This window comes from Somniosus microcephalus, chromosome 14, assembly GCF_052327205.1.
Source record: "Somniosus microcephalus isolate GS21.2 chromosome 14, FLI_Smic_1.0, whole genome shotgun sequence".
Lineage (NCBI taxonomy): Eukaryota > Metazoa > Chordata > Chondrichthyes > Squaliformes > Somniosidae > Somniosus > Somniosus microcephalus.
The window spans coordinates 92,627,169-92,648,344 of NC_141000.1; the positions used below are offsets into that span (position 1 = coordinate 92,627,169).

At 46.0% G+C, this 21,176-nt stretch overlaps 1 pseudogene; it reads right to left on the reverse strand.

Annotated features, from left to right (window-relative positions):
• LOC147107701 (NXPE family member 3-like) overlaps window positions 1–21,176 on the reverse strand; it is a 57,717-nt pseudogene that overhangs the window by 2,067 nt on the left and 34,474 nt on the right.

Sequence of the window (21,176 nt, forward strand, 5' to 3'; positions counted from 1 at the left end):
GCAGAGGCTGCAGATTTTGACAGCTGGCGGCCATTCTGCTTTCTATGCTGGTGAGATGAGGGACTCCCGAGACCTGAAGGAAGGAAGGCTGTAAAGGTAAGTAAAGGTTAGTAGAACTTCTTTAACCACTTTACAAAGACCAAACACACTTACCTCTGCACTCATGCACCCATCACTCACCTGAACACAGGACATCTCGACCCCCTCCAAGCCCTTCATCCCGACGGCCCGCCTCACTAACTTGGCGTGGTTTGGAGCCGTCGGGAATCCCACAATTCAACAATGAAAATAGGGATTGGGCTAAAAACTGCCTGTTAACTACCTGTTAACAGGCAGTTAATTGGCACTAATCCCTTTCCCGCCTCAGGGAGGCGGGTCCCAGTGCGGGACGGGTACCCGCCTCCTTTGAAACTGGCATGGAGGCGGGATGGGGTCGGGACCCCCGATTTCGGGATTTTAAACCCCCACACACCTCCAATCCTGACTCCATGGCCCAATGAAAATCTAGCCCATAGAGTACAAAAGCCAGGATGTTATGCTTAACCTATACAAAACATTAGTTCAGCCGCAGCTAGAGTATTGTGTCCAATTCTGGGCACCACACTTTAGGAAGGATGTGAAGGTTTTGGAGAGGGTACAGAAGTGATTTACTAGAATGGTTCGCGGGATGAGGGATTACAGTTACGAGGATAGACTAGAGAAGCTGGGGTTGTTCTCCTTGGAGCAGAGAAGGCTAAGAGGAGATTTGATAGAGATGTTTAAAAATGATGAAGGATTCAGATAGAGTAAATAAGGAGAAACTGTTTCCAATTGCTGAAAGGTTGATAACAAGAGACCACAGATTTAAGGTGATTGGCAAAAGAACCAGAGGTGACATGAGGAAAAACCTTTTTACCCGAGTGGTTAGGATTTAGAATGCACTGCCTGATATGGTGGTGGATACAGATTCAATAGTATCCTTCAAAAGAGATTAGATAAATACTTGAGGAGAAAAAATTGCAGGGATATGGGGAAAGAGCGGGGGATTAGGACTGACTGGAATGCGCCTTGAAAGAGCCGGTGCAGACTTGATGGGGAGAATGGCCTCCTTCTCTGCTGTACTATTCTATGGTTCTATGGTGCTCTGGATTTTTGCTAATACTCTGAGGATTGAACTCTACAATTCTGTCCATTTTTTTGTGAAACTGGAAATCAGTGGCCTAGATTATATTTTACATCCTTTTATTTATGTACTCAATTTTATTTCTTACCAATTAAAAAAAAGGTCCAGGACAGAGAACAAAATAGTAGGCAACATTTACCAGGCTAGAGGTAGGTACCTGGCATTTAGTAGCACTGGGGAAGAGTATTAATGAGGTGTAGCAGCACTGGAGGGCTTTGCATGGTCTTGGTCGTACTAGAAGGGGAGTGGGTCCTGGGTTTCAATAGAACTGGGGTGCGGGTCTTCGAGTTTGGTAGAACTTTGGCAGGGTTCAGAATAGTTTTGAAACATTTTTATTCAATAACGTTTCCAAAATTTCACTTCCTTGTATTCCCTTTGTCACAAAGCTCATTAGTTAAAATGTTTCTTTTTCAATCTAAAACCAAAGATGCATATAATTAGCCTTTGCATTTGAGAAACTTGTCTGAAAGTTTTTCAGTATTCAATTTGCTTGGTTTTTGTTTCAGATGGAAACAAGCTCATGAGAAAACAGACTGTGAAAAATAAACTATCCTATTAATAATAATTGGGGCTGATTTTAACTGCCTTTGCTTGGTTTAAATAGGGCTGTAGTGGCCTGAAAATGGTGTCAGGTGACTTACCATCCAGTTTACACTGGCGTTTCTGTCATTGCCATCTTGAGTAGGGTCCTGAGAAAGGTGGCCAGAGCGCATGCCTGTTGATAGCAGGAGGCCAGTTTTACATGCTAAAAAAATATGGTAATAATCATGGGTGATTTTAATCTCCATATTGATTGGACAAATCAAATTGGCCATGGTAGCCTTGAGGAGGAGTTCATAGACTGTATCCAGGATGGTTTCCTAGAACAGTATGTAATAGAACCAACCAGCGAGCAAGCTATTTTGGATCTGGTACTGTGTAATGAGACAGAATTAATAAATGATCTCATAGTAAAGGATCCTCTAGGAAAGAGTGATCATAACATGGTTCAATTTCAAATTCAGTTGGAGGATGAGAAAGTTGTATCTCAAACCAATGTCCTGATCTTAAACAAAGGCAATTGCAATGGCATGAGGGCAGAACTGTCTAATGTGGACTGGAAAAATAAATTAAAAGGTAAGACAGTTGAAATGCAGTGGTAGGCATTTAAGGAGATATTTCATAACTCTCAACAAAAATATATTCCAGTGAGAAAGAAAGATTTTAAGAGAAGGGAGCACTATCCATGGGTAACAAAGTAAGTAAAGGATGGTATCAAATTGAAAATGAAGGCATGCAATGTTTCCAAGATTGGTGGGAGGTCAGAGGATTGGGAAATGTTTAAAAACCAGCAAAGGATGATTAAAAAATAATAAAGAGAGAGAAGATGAATTATGAGAGTAAACTGGCAAGAAATATTAAAACAGATAGTAAGAGCTTCTACAGGTATATAAAAAGGAAGAGAGTAGCTAAAGTAAACGTTGGTCCCTTGGAGGATGAGACTGGGTAATTAATAATAGGGAATGGGGAAATGGCAGAGACTCTGAACAAATATTTTGTATCTGTCCTCATGGTAGAAGATACTAACAACATCCCAAAAATGCATAATCAAGGGGCCACAGGGAGGGGGGAACTAAAGACAATCACTATCACTAAGGAAAAAGTACTTGGTAAAATAATGGGACTAAAAGATGACAAGTCCCCTGGACCAGATGGCCTGCATCCCAGGGTCTTAAAAGAATTGGCTGCAGTGATAGTGGATGCATTGGTTGTAATATAAAAAATTCACTGGACTCTGCAGAGGTCCCAACGGATTGGAAAACTGCAAATGTAACACTCCTATTTAAGAAAGGAGGGTGACAGAAAGCAGGAAACTATAGACCAGTTAGCCTAACATCAGTCGTTGGGAAAATGCTGGAGTCCTTCATTAAGGAAGCAATAGCAGGGCATTTGGAAAATCATAATGCAGTCAAGCAGAGTCAGCATGGTTTTATGAAAGGGAAATCATGTTTAACAAATTTGCTGGAGTTCTTTGAGGTTGTAACTAGTAGGTTGGATAAGGGTGAACCAGTGGATATGGTGTATTTGGATTTCCAGAATGCATTCGATAAGGTGCCACATAAAAGGTTACTGCATAAGATAAGAGCTCACAGAATTGGGGGTAATATATTAGCATGGGTAGAGAATTGGTTAACTAACAGAAAGCAGAGAGTCGGGATAAATGGGTTATTTTCTGGTTGGCAAATGGTAACTAGTGGGATGCCACAAAAATCGGTGCTGGGGCCTCAACTATTTACAATCTACATTAGTGACTTGGATGAAGGGACCGAGTGTAATGTAGCCAAGTTTGCGGATGATACAAAGATGGATGGGAAAGCAAGTTGTGCAGAGGACTCATCTGCAAAGGGATATAGACAGGCTAAGTGAGTGGGCAAACATTTGGCAGATGGAGTATAATGTGGGAAAGTGTGAGGATATACACATTGGCAGGAAAAATAAAAAAGCAAATTATTATTTAAATGGTGAGAGATTACAAAATGCTACAGTTCAGAGGGACCTGGGGGTCCTTGTGCATGAAACACAAAAAGTTAGCATGCAGGTACAGCAAGTGATCAAAAAGGCAATTGGAATGTTGGCCTTTATTGCAAGGGGTGTTGTGTATGTACCTTTAAGGGAATAACTGGTCTCAGACTGCAGTACCGGCAGTGACCACCCCTGTATAAAAGGGCCTAGCAGGCTTCTGTAGTTTCAGTTTCCAGGTTGTCTCCATTCAGTAAAGACTTGTTATAATCAACTCCTGCAGTCCGTGTCTCAATTATACATGGACATAATACTGGCGACGAGTAAGAAACGAACTTACCTGCAGCTCGGCAGCACCTCAGACGACGTTATTGAAGGTCGAAGACAGAAGAAAGAAAAAAAAAAATCCAAATCATCGAGTTGGGGAGTGCAGGAGAGATTGTCGAGAGCCAGGCTTAGTTCTCCAGTCTGTGGTTTCCCAGCTGGTCGGGCTGGTGGCAGGTAGTGCACTGATTCTTCCTGGGCTGCGGCGGGCTGGGGCTCGATCGGGTGGCTCTGCAACGGGGCCGGGCAGCAAGTCGGGAAGCAAGGAGAGAGAGAGAGGGTGGAGCACACAGGGCACGGCCGGTGCTTCGAAGCCGGGCAGCGTTCGGACCTAAGAAGAGGGAGGGAAGTGTCCCAGAGGGTCCGCTCCACGACGGGAACGGTTCTTCAATTAACAGAGCAAATATTGAAGCGCGACAGAAAAATAAAAATACCGCAGAGAGCAGCGGCAGCGGCGGGAAAGCGCGGGAGGCGCCATCTTAACTCGGCGGGGAAGAAGGAAAAGCGCGGGAGGCGCCATTTTGATCCATCGGAGACGAAGGCAAAGCGTGGGAGGCGCCATCTTAGATTTTCAAGATGCCAAAGACTGGCGATATCACTGCCTTCGATAATGCAATAGAAGACTGGACCACGTATGTGGAAAGAGTCGAGGTATATTGCGAGGCAAACGAAATAGCCGATGAGAAAAAGGCATTGGTATTGCTAAATTTAATGGGTGCAAGAACGTACGGCCTATTGCGGGACCTGATTACTCCAGCCAAACCGAAGGCGAAGAGTTTTAACGAAATTGTTGCTATCCTACAGGAACACCTAAATCCTACACCACTGCTGATAGCAGAAAGATTTAAATTCCACAGGAGAAATCAGCATAAAAATGAGAGCAATGCTGATTACCTTACGGAACTACGCAAGCTATCAAAGCACTGCCAGTTCGGAGCAGGACTGGCAGATACCTTACGGGACAAATTTGTCTGTGGACTCCTGAGTGAAGGAACCCAGAAGAGGTTACTCTCAGAGAAAGAGCTGACGCTAGATAAGGCTTTCAACGTGGCAGTATCGTACGAAGCAGCAGCAAGGGGAGCTGCGGAAACACAACAAAAGCCACAGGAATACGGCACCCACGAAATGACACGGGGATTTGCAAAATGTTATCGCTGCGGCAGAACAAACCATGACCAGAAGGACTGCTGGTCCAAGGACAAAATATGCAGGCAATGCGGAAAGATGGGACACATTGCACGAGTTTGCAGGTCTGGGAAGAAGACCAACGACAACAAAAAGGCTACTAAGGAACCGTACAGGAAAGTACAAAAGATGACGGACAGTAGTTCCGAAGACCAGATGAGCGATAGTGAATCCGGGAACAAGAGACTTAGCTGTCTCAAACTTCACAACGTAATCGCAAAAGAGGATCACCGAACCATTTGGGTCACCCTCACGATAGCAGGGTCCCAAGTCAAAATGGAATTGGATACAGGATCAGCTCTAACCGTCATGAATCGACGAGACTATGAGCGGCTATTCTCACACATACCCTTGAGAGAGACATCCATTGTCTTGAGGACGTATACGGGGCAAAAAGTATACCCCAGAGGAAAAATAAGGGTGCCTGTCGAATACAACGGCAAGAAAATACGGAAATTGTATCTCTACATTCTGCAAGATGGTGGACCACCGTTATTGGGATGTGAATGGATCAGAAAGATAAGTTTAGACTGGCACTCCATTCAGGCACTGACGGTGGCTGGTAAAAAGGATGACGACGTCACTCCTGGACGATTGTCAACAATCTTAGCTGACGCCAAAGAGGTATTTCAACAAGAACTGGGCACTCTTAAAGGCGTAACCGCCTCGATAAAAATAGAGGAGAATGCAATTCCCAAGTTTTTCAAAGCAAGACCGGTATCATATGCAATTCGCCCAGCCGTCGAGGCAGAGCTGGAGAATCTGGAGAAGGCAGGCGTGTTATCTAAGGTAGACTGGAGCGAGTGGGCGACACCCATCGTTCCTGTCATGAAGAAAACATTAAACAATATGTCTGAGGAGCCAAGGAAGGTTCGCATCTGTGGGGACTTCAAGGTGACGGTGAACCCAATCCTTCACACAGTACAATATCCTCTTCCAAGGATAGAAGATATCTTCGCCTCACTATCTGGAGGGAAGCGTTTTACAAAAATTGACCTAGCACAAGCATATTTGCAGATGGAGGTTGAAGAATCCTCTAGGAAGTATCTCACGATAAACACTCACAAAGGTCTTTACCAGTATAGTCGACTGGTATTCGGAGTAGCATCAGCTCCGGCGATATGGCAAAGAGTGATGGAACAAGCCCTGCAAGGGATTCTGGGGACTCAGTGTTACTTGGACGACATCCTAGTGACAGGTGAAGATGACAGTGAACACCTTGCCAACCTAGAGCAGGTGCTCACTAGACTACGTGAACATGGGCTACGAGCCAATCGCCCCAAGTGTGAGTTTTTTAAGAAACAGATATCGTATTGTGGCCATGTGATTGATGAAGAGGGGTTGCATAAGTCCCCTGACAAAATTGAAGCGGTAGTTAAGGCTCCAGCACCTGAAAATGTGTCGCAACTCAGGTCATTCCTCGGATTGGTGAATTACTACCATAAGTTTTTGCTGAATTTGTCCACAATTCTGCATCCACTGAACGCCCTACTACGAACGGGAGTAGCATGGAAATGGAGCGATGAATGTAAGCGGGCCTTTCAGAAGAGTAAGGACCTAATCACTTCAAGAGAAGTATTGGCTCACTACAACCCATCACTACCAATAAGACTGGCGTGTGATGCGTCTCCTTACGGCATTGGGGCGGTACTGTCACATAAATTCCTTGATGGTTCAGAGAGGCTGATAGCACTTACGTCACGCTCGTTAACTTCAGCCGAGCGTAACTACGCCCAGATTGACAGAGAGGCCCTCAGCCTGGTGTGGGGGGTGAAGAAGTTCAATCACTACCTGCACGGTCAGAAATTTACTCTACTAACTGATCAGCAACCTCTCGTCTCCATTTTCAACCCTCAGAAGGGCGTACCGATAATGACGGCACAACGGCTGCAGAGGTGGTCCCTTTTCCTAGGGGCACACCAATATGACATCGAGTACAAAGGAACTAAACAGCATGGGAATGCTGATGGATTGTCGCGCCTACCTTTGCCGTCGGTGGAAGAAGAACTGGCAGTGAATCCAGTGGAGTTATTCCACTCGACTATAGTCGAATGTCTCCCTGTGACGAATGCAAACATAGAAAAGGAAACACGAAATGACCCGACACTCTCCTGGGTCTAGGATTTAACGGTGAAGGGATGGCCAGCACATGGCGAACCACTGCTGCCAGCATTCTCGCCGAGAAGAGAACAGCTGTCAGTGTGCAGAGGAACCTTGATGTGTGGATCCAGAGTAGTAATTCCACCCAAATTGAAGGATAGAGTGCTCAATGAGCTTCATGAGGGTCATCTGGGAGGGGTAAAAGTGAAGAACTTAGCCAGAGCGTTTGTGTGGTGGCCGGGAATCGATAGAGAAATCGAAGAGATGACCAAGAGCTGTACAGGATGCCAGAAGGTCCAAAACGCCCCACCACAAGCCCCTCTACATCCATGGGAGTGGCCCTCATCTCCATGGCAAAGGGTGCACATTGATTTTGCTGGTCCCTTTATGGACTCGATGTTTTTAATTGCGGTGGATGCACATTCAAAGTGGCCAGAGGTAATAAAAATGTCCTCAACCACCACAGAAAAAACTATTACAGTCTTACGAACCATATTCACCAGGAATGGGCTGCCTGAACAGATTTGCTCTGACAATGGACCACAGTTTGTGTCTGAAGAGTTCCGGAGGTTCTTAAAGAACAATGGTGTTAAGCATTACACATCCGCCCCATATCATCCAGGCACTAATGGATTGGCCGAGAGGTTTGTTCAAACATTCAAGAAGGCTATCAAGGCAATGTGTAATGAAGATATACCCCTACAACACAAGGTGGATAACTTCTTAAATAACAACAGAAAATGCTGGAAATACTCAGCAGGCCAGGCAGCATCCGTGGAGCTATTTAAAAAAAAAGAAAAAAATTTTCAGGGTGAGAGCAGGAAACGGCACCAATACAGTCATCGATATACCGGAAAAAGAGGTGAGGGAGGGGACCTGAGTAGGACTGGAACAAAGAATGTTCCACATGTCCCATGAACAGGCAGGCATAGCTAGGGCCCATCCGGGTTCCCATAGCAACACCTTTAATTTGGAGGATGTGAGTGGAGTCAAAGGAGAAGTTGTTCAATGTGAGAACAAGTTCAGCCAGGCGGAGGAGGGTGGTAGTGGTTGGGGACTGGTTGGGCCTCTGTTCAAGGAAGAAACAGAGCCGGAATGCGACACATGCGGTTACCAACCAAACTCCAGCCATGATGTTCTTCAATCGAAGACTACGATGCCGCTTGGATTTGGTTAAGCCAAACGTCAGAAGAGATGTGGAGAACAGGCAGTTTCAGAATATGAATGAAAGGCCGACCAGGAGTTTTAAGATAGGTCAACCAGTTTTGGCCCGGGACTACCGCACAGAGAAATGGCAGCCAGGAACGATCTGTACACGGCAAGGACCTCTAATGTATACCGTGAACATTGGAGAGAGCATTGTAAGACGCCATGCTGACCAGATTCTAGAGTCACTGGAAAACGTCAACTCCACACCACGATCTGATACACCTGGCGATGAAACCGAAGTACCAATTGCATCTACCGCAGAATCGGTGATATTGGAAGCAGACGAACCAAACAACGACATTGATCCCGACTCAACCTTGCCAGAGGAACCTGATATCCCAAAGAGGCGTTATCCAGACAGAATCAGGAAGCCTCCTCAAAGACTGAACTTATAATTGCTTAACTTCAACCAATGTATCTAGCAACCATAATTGTAATTGTAATTAGTTATTATTTAGTTGTTAAATGAATGTTATGTACTGTTTATCTAAAAGGGGAAGAATTGTTGTGTATGTACCTTTAAGGGAATAACTGGTCTCAGACTGCAGTACCGGCAGTGACCACCCCTGTGTACAAGGCCCTAGCAGGCTTCTGTAGTTTCAGTTGCCAGGTTGTCTCCATTCAGTAAAGACTTGTTATAATCAACTCCTGCAGTCCGTGTCTCAATTATACACGGACATAATAAGGGGGTTGGAGTATAAAAGCGGGGAAGTCCTGCTACAACTGTACAGGGTATTGGTGAGGCCACACCTTGAGTACTGCGCACAGTTTTGGTCTCCTTATTTAATGAAGGATATACATGCATTGGAGGCAGTTCAGAGACGATTCACTAGGTTAATTCCAGAGATGAGGGGGTTGACTTATGAAGAAAGGTTGAGCAGGTTGGGTCTACACTCATTGGAATTTAGAAGAATGAGAGGTGATCTTATTGAAACATATAAGATACTGAGGGGGCTCGACAAGGTAGATGCAGAGTGGATGTTTCCTCTCGTGGGGAAATCTAGAACTCGGGGGCATAGTTTCAGAATAAAGGGCCGCCCTTTTAGAATTGAGATGAGGTGGAATTTCTTTTCTCAGTGGGTCGTAAATCTGTGGAATTCTCGGACCCAGAAAGCCATGGAGGCTGTGTCATTAAATACACTGAATGTGGAGATAAACAGATTTTTGCAAGATAAGGGAGTGAAAGGTTATGGGGAGCAGGCAGAGAAGTGGCTTTGAGCCCAAGATCAGCCATGATCTTATTCAATGGCGGTGCAGGCTCGAGGGGCCAAGTGGCCTATTCCTGCTCCTATTTCTTATGTTCTTATGTTCTAATTGGGGACCTATGATGTATGGAGGACCGCAAATGCAATTTTGAGGTACCATTAGCTGGAGCATGTGCACTGCCAGCATTAAGCGAACTAATCAGTGGTCTTTAATGGGAGTGCTGGACGCCGATCAAAAAATGCCCCAAATAAATTTTTAACCTCCGGCACCACAAAAATACTCCAGTCTATGCGTGACCCTCCATCCCCAACCCCCTCCTCCTCACTATTCCTCTTGTACAGCGTACTGATTAATAATTGGAATTGAATCATTACCATGACCCAGGGGCCCCCTAGCCAGGCCTACACTCAGGCCTGCAGATGCACATCAGGTTGCAAGATTGGGGCCTTCTCACTGCTGATGGAGGCACCAAAAGCCTCAAAACATCCTGGGTTATACAAAACCTTAAGAACTGAAACTTGCCTGCCTGTCTTTGGTCTGCCCCTGGGACCCCCGCTGACATTCCGATAGGAGGGGTCCCGGGCAGACTTTAGCTCTGTGGTTCGCTGGGTGTCCAGTGAACGTTCCTTCAGGAAAGTGAGGTGGGAGGCTGGGAATCCCATCTCCCGCTTCATTAGCAGGCCCATCACAGGTGTGGTTACTGCAGGCACAGACCTCTCACCAGGGAAGCCCTGGAAATCCTGAGGCAATTAAAAGAGCCATAGACCTATCAAAACGGATCTCCGCCCATTATTCCTGCTCTCTGCACTCAGGGAAATGGTCATTCCCCAGGGTCAAAGGGTAAAATAATCTACCATATTAATGTCCAAACCCAGATGAGACTTTCAAATAAAAGTATTAATAAAGGTACTCAAAGAGGGAAGACAATGTTATAGTTAAGTTTAAGTCATTTATTTTGTAATTGCATTTTTTTTATTTCAAACTTTGGGTGCTAAATTCCATAGCACCTGAAAGCGGGTGCAGGGATCGCGATGCATGATTAACCTGTGCCCGTTTCTTTTGATGCAGGCAGCACGCCAACTTCGTGTTGCCTGCTAATTAACATGATTGCAGCATGCAGCTATCAGCACTGTTGAGTGGCTGCATGCTTCAGCAGGGGGCCCAAAATTGTGAGAGGCTAGCACCGCTTCAAGCTAGCCTGCAGTACTCAAAGTCAGCCTGCATCTCTTAAAGGGGAGGTGCATTGTGGCTGGAGCAGGTGGTGGAAGTCTTTGTGGAACTCATTCTGATGTGGAAAAAGATGTAATAATTGCACAACATGGGAGAGAATGGACTCCAAGATTTTCCAACGCTGCACTGGAGACCTTGGTAGAGGAGGTGGAGAGGAGGAGCAAGATATAGATAGATAGACCAACTAACCAAGCTAACCTGGAACAAATTCAGTCAAATATTCAAACCACTGACGTATAGTGGAATCTCCAAGCAGATAAACTATTTTTCTATGAAGACAGTCTGTAATTATTGCAGGTGTATCAAAGCGGCGAATATTGCAGGTTGTTGACATCAACTGGTCCTTATAATAAAAGCCAGATGGTGATACCATAGGCTTTCCCCGGACACATTCTCCCAGAACAGCAACTGAAAATAAAGAGAAACAAGATACAGGAATCGTGATGCATTATACATTAGGTTATCAATACATTTTCATTTGGTGAATCACAGTTTCTATGGCAATGGCAAATCCCAGCAGGACCATTAGTTGTTGCCACAGAAAGTACACCTACACAAAGAGAAAAATGATCCAAGCATTATTCTGAACAATGTTGTGCCAATGGGTAAATGCACCACCTGGTGTGGCACTGAGCTTGTGAAGGAATAAGCAATAAACCTATTCAGAAAAAGACACCATTCTATAAAAGAATTCTGACTTTATTAAAACATGACAAACTGGGCTTGAAAATCTAAAAACCTAACAATGGAGCATACAGGCTATTGAGATAAGATAAGTTGTTGACACTGAATCAGTAACCTTATTGAAACAGGAGGTTGGAGGTTCCTGAAAGTCTGAAGCTTTGGAAAGAACACAATGGTATACCCTGTTAAGGTGTTTTAAACCAACACTTCGGAAAGAATCACATAAAATTAAAGAAACATATGCCTTCGTAAAAATGACATCAAATGAAATATGGGAGACACGAGTCTGTGTTACAACCAGCTGAGGTAACTAAGAAGACAATGGTGCACCCAGTTGAGGTGTTTTTAATTTGCATGCCGTAAAAAGACACAAATAGAAGACTTTGGTAAGAATGACATCAAATAGATACGCTTGCTCCACACCGTTTTTTATGATAAGCTTCGAACACCTAAGGGTAGAGACATAATTCTTAATGCTACAAGCTGATCTAACTGTTAAAATAGCAGGGGTCAGCAGAAAAATGACTAGAGATAATTAGCTTACATCAGCAGAAAACTTCAAAGGAAATACCACTGAGAAAGGGTATAAAAATTGAACTTTCAAATGGAAAGATAGATTCGCTGTAATGAGGCAAAGCAATTCTCAGGCTTCAGAGGCAAGCTCTGTAAGTCTTCAACTCTTTGTATCTTGGGATCAAGGTACTGTATTTGATTTTGGTGGATATCCTGGAATAAACTAAGAACTGTAAAACTAGCGAAGTTAAGATTTGAGAATAAGGATCTCTGATAATAGAATTGTACGTTTTTTGTATTTGGAACTGTTAATGTTGCGATTAAATCACCAATTGTAATTTACATGTTGGTTCTTTAATAAATCTATTTAGAATTGTCTCACATAGTACTTCTGTATCAAACTCGCGAACGCAATCTCTGTACACTCTTTGGTGAGGAGTTGCAGAATTCTGGGGGAGTTTTCTGGACCCTCATAATATCCGGAAGGTTACAGTCTAGCTAAACTTATTAAAAGTGCTATCTGGAGGACGGTAACATCTTCAGGTTGTTCCTTTCCTTTAGGGAGAGATAGTCTGGACCTTTAGACCCAATTAAGCATCTTTAGGATTCGGCTACCTCAAACGTTAGTTGAAAGTGAAAATCTGGGGAATACGCCTGATCCGGGGTAGCCCTAAAGGGGCTAGGACTAGTAATAATCCTTTCAAGCTATCTAGGTAAGAAGGACCCACTTTTGATCCTTATTCTGTGCTGAATTAGCTCGTCTCAGCTGGCTGGTAGTAGAGCCGCTACACAAAACATTATGTGGACCATATAGTCAGGTCCCATTGAGTACAGCCTCTTATATACATGACTGTCAACTAAAATGTCTTACTTTCCCCAGAAAAGATGAAGGAAAGAAGGAAATAAAACTTTAAAGTAGCACCTCACCACTGACTCCTAACTACTGGCTTCTTTGGAATAGCTTCCAGTCAAAGTCTACTCCGCTCCCCTTGAGCATAGAGTCTAGGGGCTGGATATTCTCAATGGAGACAAGTTGGAGGCAGGACTGCTGCTTGTCGGGTCAATGTCCCGCCTCCATCACCTTCTGGCCAACCAGAGGGATTTTCCCCTAATTGACCTTGTTAAGCCCGCCCTGAGGGCTCAGCAGGCCAATTAGAGAGGAAGTCACTGACCGAGCACGTCAATGTCTGACATGCTATCTGTCAAGAATTCTTGAAAGAAGAAATGCCAGCATTTGACAGCTCTGTGAAGCTGTCAAACACTGACATTCTCTGTTGTTTGATGAGCCCTTGTGATCAGGACTCATCAAACCTTTCAACTTTGTAGATTTCAGATGGCTGTTGGGTCGGAGGATCCAACAACCAGTCTGTGAAATCGACAAGGGTGGATGAAGGCTATAGGCAGAAAACAAGGTAAGTGAACATTTTTTAACACTTATCACTCACCTTACATATTTACCACTCCACACTTGCACCCATCACTCACCTCTACATCTTACTTCCAGGTGCCTCCGACCCCCGCAGACCTCCTTCACGTCTGCTCCAACCTGACGGGGTTCTCTGAGGTTGGGAAGCCTTCACCTGAGAAGGTAAAATGGCACTAATCCTTTTTTCTGCCTGTTAACTACCTGTTAACAGGCAGTTAAAAGGATTTAATCCCTTTCCCGCCTCCAGGAGACGGGACCCGAAGCAACACATCTTCCCGCCTTCTGGCAAAAGGGCACGGAGGCGGGATGGGGGCGGGTTTGCCATCCGCCCCCACTTTCTGCTACTTTACCGACTGTCCCGCCTCCATGCCTCCCTCCTCGGGGCTGACAAAATCCAGCCCTAGGTTAAGAAAGATGCTGCTAAGCGGTTACTCTTGCTATAGAATAGAATATAAAGAATATAAACTGTTTGTGGGGTGTCTCACAGATGGTATGTATGCAATCCAAAGCTCAGGGATGTCTCCCATTTCCATCAGTTTTTGAGCAACTACAGCTGTATTTTACAACCAAAGTTGAGTTCTGCATTCTGAATGCATTTAATCAGATCTGAATAACAACAGCAGCAGCAAAATCCAAGGCCCGGATATTGCGATGGTAATGACGACAAAACTCTCAATGTTTGCCGTCATTACCCCTCTGAAACTGTAACTTCAGGATTTAGCGCATGTGCAGATAAACACAGAAATCCTGAAGTTGCAGTCAGTTATTCCCTGCTCGGCCACAGGCTGTGCTGTGGAACTCCCTATAGCCAGCAATCAGTGAAATCACTTGAACTGGCGAAAACGTAAGCTTTTCCGCTCTAATATCACTGTTAAACACGACAGTGGTGGTGCTTCAGTAACCAACATTGCACAAGGGGGTCAAGGTGTAGTCTGAGCAGTAGACTTTTCACAACTTCCTCTGAAGTAAAGGCCTGGGGGTAAAAATTGGGTATGGGGCGCTGTGGTGTATGTGCCTTTAAGAGCAATTATGGTGTATGTGCCTTTAAGAGCCCCAGGTGTGCGTAATGCCGGTAATTGCCACTTGGGCTATATAAGCCTGTGTATTGTGTATATCCTTTAGAAACCCCCCCCAGACTTGCTTAGTAAATACCTATGAACCAACTCCTGTCTTCAGTGTCTTTATCTACACACGGACACTACAGTGGCGACGAAGTGGAAACGGACTTACCTGCAATTCGGCAGCACCTCAAGGACATCGATTCCTCCAGCGTCCAGAAGACTCAAGGAAGTAAGAGAAACTGTGGTTTCACCAGCTGGCCAAGCTGGTGACAGGTACTGCGCTAATCCTTCCTGGGCGTCAGGCTGGAGCTCCAGCGGCGGGCTCTACAGCTGAGACAGGCAGCGAAATCGGAGGCAAGCAATAATGGACTGGGAGGGTGCACTCGAGAGACGGCCGGCGCGGCAAGCAGGTCAGCGTTTAGACCTCCGTCGGGAACGAGTCTCCAACAGTGAATAAACTGAAACCACAGTAAAACAGCGTTGTTATCGGTAGCAGCGGCGGGAAAGCGCGGGAAGCGCCATATCTTTTCTGAAATGCCTAAATCTGGTAATATTGAAGCTTTTGATGGCGAAATAGAAGATTGGACCACATACGTGGAAAGAGTAGAGGTTTATTGCACTGCAAATGGAATAACAGATGAAAAAAAAGCTTCAGTACTTCTGAACTTAATGGGCGCGAAGACATACGGGCTGTTATGAAATTTAATCACTCCAGCCAAACCAAAGGACAAGACTTTTAAAGAAATTGTTGATACCCTGCAGGAGCATTTAAACCCAACACCGCTGCTGATAGCGGAACGATTCAAGTTCTTCAAGAGAAATCAACACAAGAATGAAAGTAACGCTGATTACCTAACCGAATTAAGAAAGCTATCAAAGTACTGCCAATTCGGAGCAGGACTATCGGATTATCTTCGAGACAAATTTGTTTGCGGTCTCTTAAGTGAAGGAACACAAAAAAGACTGCTTTCTGAAAAAGATTTAACATTGGACAAAGCTTTCAGTATGGCTGTATCATACGAAGCAGCAGCAAAAGGAGCTGCAGAGATACAACAAGAGACACAGGACTTCGGCACTCATAAAATGACACAGGAGTTCGGAAGATGTTATCGCTGCGGCAGATCCACCCATAACCAGAGGGACTGCTGGTTCAAGGGCAAAGCATGCAGGCAATGTGGTAAGATTGGACACATTGCACGGGTATGCCAATCTGGACAAAATAAATCCACTGACAGAAAACAAAAAATCAATAAAGAAAAGTACAGGAAGGTACAAATGATGACGGACAATAGCTCCGAAGACCAGAATAGCGATAGCGACTCCGGAAACAAGAGACTAAGCTGTCTCAAATTACATAATGTACTTGCCAAAGAGGATTACCAAACCATTTGGGTTACCCTCACAATAGCAGGGTCCCCAGTTAAAATGGAGCTAGATACAGGATCAGCTCTAACCGTAATAAATCGACGAGATTACGAGAGGCTATTTTCGCATATACCTCTAAAAGACACATCCATTATCTTAAAAACATATACAGGGCAGAAAGTCTACCCCAAAGGAAAAATAAGGGTGCCTGTGGTATACAACGGCAAAGAAATACAAAAGTTGTATTTATACATTCTACAAGATGGTGGTCCACCGTTGTTGGGACGTGAATGGATAAGGAAGATACGTTTAGACTGGCACTCCATTCAGGCACTGACGGTGACCAGTAAGGAAAAAAACAATGATGACATCATACCTGAACGATTAAAAGACATCTTGGCCAACGCCAAAGAAGTGTTTCAAGAGAAACTAGGAACCTTGAAAGGCATCACCGCCTCAATAAAAGTGGAAGATACAGTAATTCCAAAATGTTTTAAGGCAAGACCGGTGCCATACGCAATACGTCCGGCAGTCGAGGCAGAGCTGAAGAATTTGGAAAAGGCAGGCGTATTATCCAAAATAGATTGGAGCGAATGGGTAACACCCATCGTTCCAGTCATGAAAAAAACATTGAAAAATAACTCTGAGGAACAGAAAAAAATTCGCATCTGTGGAGACTTTAAGGTGACTGTAAACCCGGTCCTTCACACGGTACAGTATCCTCTTCCGAGGATAGAAGATATTTTCGCCTCACTATCCGGAGGGAAACGTTTCACAAAAATTGACTTGGCACAGGCATATCTACAGATGGAGGTTGAGGAGACCTCTAAAAAGTATCTCACAATAAACACACACAAAGGCCTGTACCAGTACAATTGACTGGTTTTTGGAATAGCATCAGCTCCAGCTATCTGGCAAAGAGCTATGGAGCAAGTCCTGCAAGGGATTCCGGGGACTCAATGCTACCTAGATGACATCCTTATAACAGGAGAAAATGACAACGAGCACCTTGCCAATTTGGAGCAGGTGCTCACTAGGCTGAAAGAACGGGGCCTACGAGCAAATCGCCCCAAGTGCGAATTTTTCCAAAATCAGATATCATATTGTGGCCACATAATTAATAAGGAAGGGTTGCATAAGTCACCTGAAAAAATTGAAGCAGTTATAAAAGCCCCAGCACCTGAAAATGTTTCACAATTAAGGTCATTCCTGGGATTAATAAATTACTATCATAAATTTTTACCGAACTTATCAACTATTCTACACCCTCTTAATGATCTTCTACAGACAGGAGTGATTTGGAAATGGAACGAAGACTGTAAACGTGCCTTCCATAAATGTAAAGACTTAATCACATCCGAGAAAATTTTGGCTCATTACAACCCATCACTACCAATCAGACTGGCGTGCGATGCATCCCCTTACGGCATAGGAGCGGTATTGTCCCATAGATTCCCTGATGGCTCGGAACGGCCGATAACTTTTGTGTCACGCTCATTGAACTCAGCTGAGCGTAACTATGCCCAGATAGACAGGGAAGCACTCAGCCTGGTATGGGGAGTGAAGAAATTCAACCATTACCTACATGGACAAAAATTTACCTTGCTGACTGACCATCAACCCCTCATCTCCATATTCAACCCTAAAAAAGGTGTCCCCATTATGACGGCACAAAGACTACAGAGGTGGTCCCTTTTTCTAGGGGCACACCAATACAACATTGAATACAAAGGGTCAAAACAGCATGGGAATGCTGACGGTTTATCACGCCTACCGTTGCCAACGATAGAAGAGGCACCTACAGTAGACCCAGTAGAGATATTCCACTCTACCATAGTGGAATGTCTACCGGTGACAAATTCTGCCATTGAAAGGGAGACAAGAAATGACCCTACTCTCTCACGGGTCTACGATTTAACAGTGAAGGGATGGCCAGCACATGGCGAACCACTGTTGCCAGCATTCTCGCAAAGAAGAGAACAGCTGTCAGTGTGCCGAGGAACCTTGATGTGTGGATCCAGAGTGGTGATTCCACCCAAACTCCAGGATAAAGTGCTAAAGGAGCTTCACGAGGGGCATCTGGGTGGAGTGAAAATGAAGAACCTAGCTAGGGCGTTTGTATGGTGGCCAGGTATCGATGGAGACATCAAAGACATGACCAAGAGCTGCCTAGGATGCCAGAAGGTCCAAAATGCTCCGCCACAGGCCCCTCTACATCCATGGGAGTGGCCCTCATCTCCCTGGCAAAGGGTGCACATCGACTTTGCTGGTCCATTTTTGGACTCAATGTTCTTAATCGCAGTTGATGCACACTCCAAGTGGCCGGAGGTAATAAAGATGTCCTCCACCACCACGGAAAAAACCATCACAGTATTAAGGACCATATTTGCCAGGAATGGGCTGCCGGAGCAGATATGTTCTGATAATGGACCGCAATTTGTGTCCGAAGAATTCAGAAAGTTCTTAAAGAGCAATGGGGTAAAGCACTACACGTCCGCCCCATACCATCCCGCCACCAATGGATTGGCTGAAAGGTTTGTCCAGACCTTCAAGAAGGCCATCAAGGCCATGGGTAATGAAGACATAAAACTTCAGCACAAGGTGGATAACTTCTTATTTGCATATAGGAATGCAACGCATATGGTTACTAACCAAACTCCCACCATGATGTTCTACAATAGAAACCTAAGGTGCCGACTGGATTTGGTCAAGCCCAACATCCGAAGGGACGTGGAGAACCGGCAGTTTCAGGGCATGAATGAAAGGCCAACTAGGGCCTTCCAGATAGGCCAACCGGTTTTGGCCCGGGACTACCGTACCGAGAAATGGCAGCCTGGAACTATCTGCACACGATTAGGACCACTGATGTATACCGTGGACATCGGAGACAGCATAATAAGGCGCCATGCTGACCAAATCATCAAGTCATCCGAAAAGGGACAACCTACACCACCACTCTATACACCTAACGATGAAGTAGAGATACCCATACCTACCTCCGATCCGGTGATACTGGAGCCCGATGAACCCGACACTGGCCTTCAAGCCGAATCAGCCTTGCCAGAAGAACCTACTACACCACCAGAAACTACTACACCCCCGAGGCGTTATCCGGACCGAGTCAGGAAGCCTCCTGAGAGACTAACTTATAATTAATTAATACAGCAATGTATATTATTTTGCATATAACATGTAATTAATAATTACTTAAAATATGATGTACTAGTTAGCTAGAAGGGGAGGAATTGTGGTGTATGTGCCTTTAAGAGCAATTATGGTGTATGTGCCTTTAAGAGCCCCAGGTGTGCGTAATGCCGGTAATTGCCACTTGGGCTATATAAGCCTGTGTATTGTGTATATCCTTTAGAAACCCCCCCCAGACTTGCTTAGTAAATACCTATGAACCAACTCCTGTCTTCAGTGTCTTTATCTACACACGGACACTACACGACAGTGGTGGTGCTTCAGTAACGTTAAACACGACAGTGGTGGTGCTTCAGTAACCAACATTGCACAAGGGGGTCAAGGTGTAGTCTGAGCAGTAGACTTTTCACAACTTCCTCTGAAGCAAAGGCCTGGGGGTAAAAATTGGGTATGGGGCGCTACCTTTACCAGGGCGCTAATTTTAGCACCCTGAAAAAGTTAGCACCCCCACGGCCGATTTTCCCAGGTAGTGCCCCGAGAGGGAGGAGGGGCTCTACTGTAAGCGCTCCGCGTCCCTCTTAGGGCGCTGCAAGCCAATATCACGGCGCTACATGCCGCAGTACTGCAGGCCTTCCTCCCTTTATTAAAGCGGAGGGGCCTGGTGCAGCGCGTCCCGGCGCCCAGCTGGGTCACCAGGGATCAGGAGTGCCGGCAAACGAGCCCCGCACTCAAGAGGAGTGCTGGGCTCAGGGAGAGTAGCTGGGGGGGAGCTGCACGGGGGCCAGGGACAGCAACGGGGGCAGGTGCTGTCAGGTGGCCAGCAACAAAAATGGCCACCCGCCACCTCCCCTTTAACTAGCGCCGCCCCGGCTGCTGGTAGGCCCCCCCTGACCCCGGCGGATGTAGCGTCCGGCAGTAAGTCGGGAGGCGCCACCCAATATTAGGGGGGGCCGGCGGCGCAGAGCCGCGCGGTGCTAATGGTTAGCGCCGCCACTAACCTCCCGCTGAATTTCGCGGGAGGCGTTAGTGGTGCCGCGCCCAGGCGCTAGTTGATTTCCACCCCATTAGCCCCCTCTTGGGCGCTAACGGGAGGCACAAATCAGCCGAATTTAACCCCCCTGGAGTTTCCTTATGAAAACCACCCATTTCTGGGTGGGTTAGAGGTGGTCTGGCAAGTGAAGTGGGGCAGGGCCCCTCAGCCAAAGCTCCGCACCAGAACTAGCCACCTCGATTTCTGCCATGATTTCCCTCACATGACCCCACTGTGTCCCTGACCATTCTGCTGATCTGGCAGCACGCCCCTGGAATGAAATTAACATGTGCAGGGAGGGGTTTAATTGCAAGCACACTGGCTGAGATACTGAAACATGGATTTGACCAGGAGTTGTGTCTATATTGTTGAAAATGCAGTTTCTAAGCAGTCAAAGTTACGTTCTAAGACTTCTATCTATAAAAGCAGTAAATGTTGCCACTACAGAAGTGACAACAGCTCTTAGGGGGAATAATTGGGACTTAAAAGAGGGTGCTAACAGGGTGCAAAGCAACCAGCGCCCGGGCGCGGCGCCGCCCACGTCTCCTGCAAAATTCAGCGGGAGGTTAGCGGCGGTGCTAACTGGTAGTGCCCTGCAGCACTGCGCCGTCGGCGATGACGTCATCGCCATGCGCAGCGCCCCACTCGTGCCCCGGCCACGATCTTCAGGAGCGCTCCCTGACTTACAGCCGGACGCTATGTCAGACGGGGTCAGGGGGAACAACCTGCGGCTGGGGAGGTGCAATTTAAAGGCGAGGTGCGGGGCGGCCATTTTTGTTGCTGGCCGCCTGCCAGTACCTGCCTGCGCTCCCGTCCCCGGCCTCCTGAACGGACTCCCGATCCCCATGTGCCCAGCTGGGCCCCGGGTCGCACGGCGCAAGGCCCCTCCCCTTTAAGAAGGGGAGGAAGGCCTGCAATACCACGGCACTTCCAGTAGCACCCCGCTTCCCTCTTGGGGCCAACCACTCAATTTCCGGCACGTGGGGCACTAATCAATTTTTAGCCCTTAGAATCATGAGGGGAAAAAATTTGTGTCTG